The sequence below is a fragment of the Delphinus delphis genome, chromosome 6, assembly GCF_949987515.2.
Source record: "Delphinus delphis chromosome 6, mDelDel1.2, whole genome shotgun sequence".
Lineage (NCBI taxonomy): Eukaryota > Metazoa > Chordata > Mammalia > Artiodactyla > Delphinidae > Delphinus > Delphinus delphis.
In genome coordinates, this window is record NC_082688.1 from 47,587,710 (window position 1) to 47,594,583 (window position 6,874).

At 38.5% G+C, this 6,874-nt stretch overlaps 1 pseudogene; it reads right to left on the reverse strand.

The window, feature by feature from the left end:
- Nucleotides 1–266: 266 nt before the first annotated feature.
- On the reverse strand, nucleotides 267–1,046 carry LOC132427660 (glucosamine-6-phosphate isomerase 2 pseudogene; annotated as a pseudogene).
- Nucleotides 1,047–6,874: the final 5,828 nt, after the last annotated feature.

The following is a 6,874-nucleotide window of genomic DNA, read 5'->3' on the forward strand; positions in this document are numbered from 1 at the left end:
ATAGGCTGACTACGTATAATAATGTTTATTTGTAATTAAGGTATTTATTCATAATAAACAGCTGATCAGTCATGAAAGCTAACTCCTAAGTCCTAGTGTAAAATAGATACATTCTAAATATGGAATGCTTAACATATAGATAATTGGACTTTTAAAAATGACAATCTTTTGTCAAAAAAAAAAAAAAATGACAATCTTAGAAATCCCCCATGTTTCATCATACTGCATAGCTGAAATTCATCTACATCTTATAAAAAGTATTCTGTTTATTCAAGCAAAATTTTGCTCCAATCCGCTTCAAAATCTATCATAGTGTATAGTGAATCCACAAGTTTATTGGGTACATACATTAAACCTTTAAGCAGTTCACAGTTTTAACTCTTAGTTCTAAAATAGCATCTTCATCATACACAAAAATAGTTCAGGGATGCTGATGGAAAGGGGAAACCATCCACATGTGCCAGACTCCTTCCTCCATTGCCTTGTGCAGGACAAATGCCTCGTGTGTGTCTGTTAGGAGGATCATTACCTCCAAAATATAGATCTGTTCCTCCAGCTTATTTATATTTTCTTTTCAAATGCATTACATTCTGTTTGTAAATCTGCAGCATTCCCATCAAAGATATGAGTATTCTTAAGATCTATGTCAATGTGTTTAAAAAAGTTACTCCACATGTAAGAATGGTAGCTTTCAGGGGAATTCCCTGGCGCTCCAGTGGTTAGGACTCCATGCTTCCACTGCAGGGGGCCTGGATTTGATCCCTGGTCAGGGACCTAAGGTCCTGCATGCCACGCGGCCAAAAAAAAAAAAAAGAAAAAAAGAAAAAGAAAGAATGGTAGCTTTCGGGATGATTGCTGGGAAATTCTATACTTTCATGCATGTTAGATATCTTTACATATTTGAAAAAAAGGTCTCCATTCTTCTGATGTTCTATTAGATTTTTTATAAGATACTTGTAGGCATTTGCAACAGGCCTCCCCAAGTTGTGCCACCTTCGCATATGGATTATTTTGAGCGAAAAGCAATGAAGACTCTGTGAACTCAGAGAAACTACTGCCCCTCCCTTAACTACCTAGATTAATTTAAAAGGGGATTTTTCCCAGAAAAAGAGTCATTACCAGAGATACATTTTATCTAAGTGGCCGCATCTATATGGCAGGGTGAACAGCTAATTACCAAACATCTGCTCTTCTTATCATCCTGTGAATAACCCTCCCGTCCTTGGAAGCCCCAGGCCCCTATTCCATTCCTTAGCTCAGGATGGCATATAGACCTCATTTTACTTTTCTGTCTTGAAACCTCTCATGTATGTGAGGTCTCTGACCCTCTCATGTATGTGGGATTCTCATATGTACAAAACTAAATTTTATTTTCTCCTGTTAATATGTCTCATGTCAATTTAATTAATTCTTAAACCAGCCAGAAGAAACTAGAAGGGGAGAGGAAAGTTTCCTCGCCAACAATACTAATGATATATATTAGTACACCCAGCGGACTGACAGACTCTTCTGATGCTGGAGCAATAGGCACACCAGATAGCTCTTTCAGAGAGAAAAGTCCCCTGTTTTATCTTGAGTTATTAGTTGACCACATACACAACACTAGCTTCTGAACTTGCAATTATTCACAGAGTAGCTTGAGGGATGCTACAAATTTAGATGCAACATCCCGAACTCCATTCTATACAAAGAAATAGATGCCACTTTCCATTTTTTTTTAATTAAACTATTCTGTTCTTCTTAATCATGAGTACCTAGCTCTTTTGTGCTGGTATAGACATGTATTAGCATAATAGCCAAAGATGAGGACTCATTTGACAATGAACCAGATTTGGAGAGGCAATCTGCATGCCATTTATTACTAAAGCGCAGCAAAATAATGATACTCACTTTGTATTTTCCTTTATGGTGTCATTGCCAGTAGAGGCCTAACATCATCCCACAGCCCGCCTCTGAGGACTATGGCATTCTGAGACATGAAGGGTTTGCCACAAGCAGCCTGACATCACTGTGTGGTACGAATTGCTTCCATCTTATTTTTATTTCCCATACATATCATGAAACACTTCCTTGAAAAAGAGCTCTCTTTATCTATGTAAGATATTCTAATTCAAGGGCCTACCTGCCACTGGGCTTCCCAGGTGGTGCAGTGGTTGAGAGTCCACCTGCCGATGCAGGGGACGCGGGTTCGTGCCCCGGTCTGGGAAGATCCCACATGCCGCGGAGCGGCTGGGCCCGTGAGCCATGGCCGCTGAGCCTGCACGTCCAGAGCCTGTGCTCCGTCCGCAACAGGAGAGGCCACAACAGTGAGAGGGCCGTGTACCGCAAAACAAAAACAAAAACAAAAATGTTGTGTTTTTTGGATCCCATTGTCCTCATTTTCAGATATCATTGCTCTCCCAGTCCTTCAACCCTCCCCCAAAGCACCTCAATAAAATGGTTTGATCCCCCAAAAAACATTTTTAATAAATAAAATGTTTCAAACCTTGTAAAATACCACATATTATAAAAAATTGTTTTCTTTTCAATGAGAAAAACAATTTTAAAAAGATTAAAACTTAATATAGACACTAATAATTTTAGAAGTCTATGTATTAGGTTTCAATGAAGTAAAAAATATTCTACAATGATGGAAGTATGCCACACTTTATATTTTATTCATGCTCTTTACAAAGAATGTGACATCTTCAAAGATAGAACAGATAGAAAATGGAAGCATATGTTTAAAAAAATGATCTGAGGCAACTACAAACATCACATATGCTGAAATTTGGCTTGCTCTGCTCTTGTTAAAGGGCTCAGGCAAATTTAAGCCCTCACAACATTTATATATCTCACATGGTCGAATAAATATTCAAAGACAAACCATTAATAATATTAATAAAAATAAAAGTCTCTCTGTCTTAATATCCTCATTTGAAAAAAATCTCAAAACTGGAGGCATGTTATTAAAAATTGAAAGCCCAAGTACAAAAATCTTGAGCTTTGCCTGGTAACAAGTTGGAATACCTACTGCAAGGAAACTGAGGCATAGCCTGTCAAACTTTTTAAAAAAATCAGCTTGAAAAATATTTAGTAACCTTATCCATACTTCCCTTTCATAGAGGGAGGCCTAAGTGGCTTACATATCATACCATTATTCCTACGAATCCTATTTCGAACTGTCAGTAAATTTCACAGCTTGGTTCTTTCTGTTTAGGTAAGGTATGAAGGGACTGTACTCATTTCCATCTCTATTTTTTTTTTTTTAATAAATAAATGACCATGCTGTGAATAATTTTAAACATCAGGTAAACTTTTTTCTTTTTTGTGTGTGTGGTACACAGGCCTCTCACTGTTGTGGCCTCTCCCGTTGCGGAGCACAGGCTCCGGACGCGCACAGGCTCAGCGGCCATGGCTCACGGGCCCAGCCGCCCCGCGGCATGTGGGATCCTCCCGGTCCAGGGCACGAACCCGCGTCCCCTGCGTCGGCAGGCGGACTCTCAACCACTGCACCACCATGGAAGCCCTCAGGTAAACTTTTAATTTCTAGAGTTTTAATTCCGAATGTAGTGTTTCCTACTAGAAACTTTTGATAGAAGGTATATAACAGGTTTAAAAGAAATTATACTGAATGTAGTACTTTTCCAAAGTTCTCATTTGGGGTACCCATTAAATTGTGGATTGTTGGGGAGTGTCACCTTCTAACTCAGTTCACTTAGCTCATTCTGGGAGGCAGGAAGCTCCCTTCTCCAAAAAGACTGCAGGAAATTTTACTCCAAGGCTATCGTTTAGATAGGGCTGTAATATTGTTATAATGTGTGACAGTTTATAATACGTTTCCACATTTGTTAATTCATTTGATTCTCTTAAGAACCCTAAAGTAGTGAAAATAGACATAATTGTCCTGTTTTATAAGGTTCCAGAGGTAAACTAACATATGTAAGGATACAGAGCTATTAAGAGATAGAGGCAAACTTTGAACTCCTAATTTTGTGAATCTCAAGCTCTTTTTATAACCTGAGAGTAAAATGTTCTAGATTCCTTTTTTTTCCTTATTTTTTGGGCCATGCTGTGCAGCCTGTGGGATCTTAGTTCCCAGACCAGGGATTGAACCTGGGCCACAGCAGTGAAATTGTGGAGTCCTAACCACTGGACTACCAGGGAACTCCCTAGATTCCTTTTTTAAATTGAGGTATAATTAACATACATTAGCTTCAGTTGTATAACATAATGATTTGATATTTGTATACATTATGAAATGATCCCCACAATAAAAAGCTAGAGTCTTTCATAAGCAAACTCTTATTGCTGCCAGTACCCTTCACCTCTTACCAAACCCTACTACTGGGCCTGAGTGGTGGCCTTCCTGGGTCACAAGGAAAAGAAGGAAAGACAGAGGCAAGTCTGGAATCTTGGCAGCTAGGTATGTGCTGTCACAGTTTTACCTCAAAGGAGTAAACTGTAGTAAAGTTTAAATAGATTAGGACCATCTGTTGTACAATTCCTTCCCATCATCCCATCACCATAGAAACCCACATGACAAATAAGCAAAAGTTTATCAGGAAAGCTTACAAGAAAGTGCCAGCAAATGGAACCTCCATTCCTAGTTCCAAAATTATTTCCAGGATCTCAGCTGGTGCTCAATCTCCTTGCTTCCTGGCATCGTGTGACATTCAGCTTTCACCCATGAGCACTGGAAAAGTCCCAGATGGATCCCCATACTCCCAACATTTGGCACCAAAGGTCTCACATGGATTTTTTCATGACTTTCTCAATATCCAGCCCCCATAGATAAGAATGATGCTAATATTGCATAAATGCTACTGGTAAAAAAAATAAAATAAAATAAAAGTAAAGGAAAAGATTTCTGTCCTAATAGATTACACACAGCTCGGAAAGGATTGCTATTTATCACTGAATGGCCCTTATGGTAATAATGAAAAACAAAATTTATTGAGCATTTTTTATATGCCAGGGAGTGTGCTAAGAGCTTAACATGCATTATATTATTTAATCCTTAGAGCCATGTCATGAGATGAGTATTACTCTTATCCCCATTTTACAGATGAAGAAACTTAAGTCCCAGAAAGTTAAAGTAGCTTGCCAAAACTCACTTCACTTGTAAATTAAGGAACTGAAATTTTCACCAAGACTTAGAGCAGGATATTGGTTATAAAAGCATCGTTTGGGGAGACAAAAGGAAGGACATACGGGCCAAGGGGTGGTTGAAATAACCACTGACTTCCTTAAACCTAAACCTGATTTCATTTATATAAAGCTTCTATGATTTGATAGGAAACAAGTGAGACTGAGATGAATCATGAATGGGCCCGAATTTTATTAGGATTGGGTAATAGATCAAATATTTGTTGTGTTGTTATATAAATAATGCCCTATGAGAACATCTTTATCTGCCATGCAAATCAAATTCAAGAAGCTTTCAGGACAAACATGCAGCTTAGACTGTGCTACAAAGTAGTTTCTTTGCGCTGTAAAAGCAGGTAAGAGTACATTGAGGTTTTTTTTTTTTTAGATAATATGTTTTTCCTTTTGTATTTGTCCTTTAATACCCATGAAACAGTTTTCATAGGTGGCCTTATTTTTGTGTCTAAAAGGCTCACAAATACACATTATTTCTGCATTCATTTCAACTTGAGAGCTGTGTCAGGGATTTTACCCATGTGAAGCTACTGAAGTTGAAATAGCTGTTGGTCCTGTAGACATTTAGTGGGCTATGACTCAGAGGGAGAATCCTCCAGTCCTGGGAAGAAATTGAAAAAGGAAGAGTTGCCTTTCACACGCCAGCTTTGATGCATTATATCTCGCTCTTGTTCCTCTGCTGAAAAGTAGCAAAGACAGTTTTCTGAAAAGTAGTAAAGGATACCCAATCTGGGAACTTGCTTTTGGGTACCTCTATTTGGTGCTTTTTTTCATAGAAGAAAATAAAAACAAGTAAACAAAGAAACTAATAAACAAAACTACATAGCTGAATTTCCTTATTTTTCCTTCATATATTATTTTTAAAATTTGTTTATTGGTATAACATTTTCATTAAGTATATGTTCACTCACAGACTTTTCTTTAGAGTGTATAATAGACCTTATTTTTTATTTTTTATTTTTTTTGCGTTACGCAGGCCTCTCACTGCTGTGGCCTCTCCCGTTGCGGAGCACAGGCTCCGGACGCGCAGGCTTAGCGGCCGTGGCTCACGGGCCCAGCCGCTTCGCGGCATGTGGGATCTTCCCAGACTGGGGCACGAACCCATGTCCCCTGCATCAGCAGGCGGACTCTCAACCACTGCACCACCAGGGAACCCCTAATAGACCTTATTTTTTAGAGCAGTTTTGGGTTCACAACCAAACTGAGTGGAAGGTACAGGGATTTCTGATACACCCTCTGCCCCACACATTCATAGCCTCCAGCATTATCAGCATCCCCAACCAGAGTTTGTTACAATTGATGAACCTACACTGATACATCATTATCACTCAAAGTCCATGGTTTACACTAGAGTTCACTCTTGTTGCTTTACAGTCTATGAGTTTAGACAAATGTATAATGACACCCATCCACCTTTTATTATCGTACATATTAGTTTCGCTGCCATAAAAATTCTACGTGCTCTGCCTATTCATCCCTCCCTACCCCTCAACCTCTGGCAACCACTAATCTTTTTTACTATTTCCATAGTTTTGCCTTTTCCAGAATGTCATATAATTGGAGTCATACCTATGTAGCTCTTTCAGATTGGCTTCCTCCACTTAGTAATATACATTTAAGATTTCCCCATTTTTTTTATGGTTTGATAGCTCATTTCTTTTTATCACTGAATAATGTTCCATTATATGGATGTACCACAGTTTTAATTATCCAACCACCTACTGAATGATAT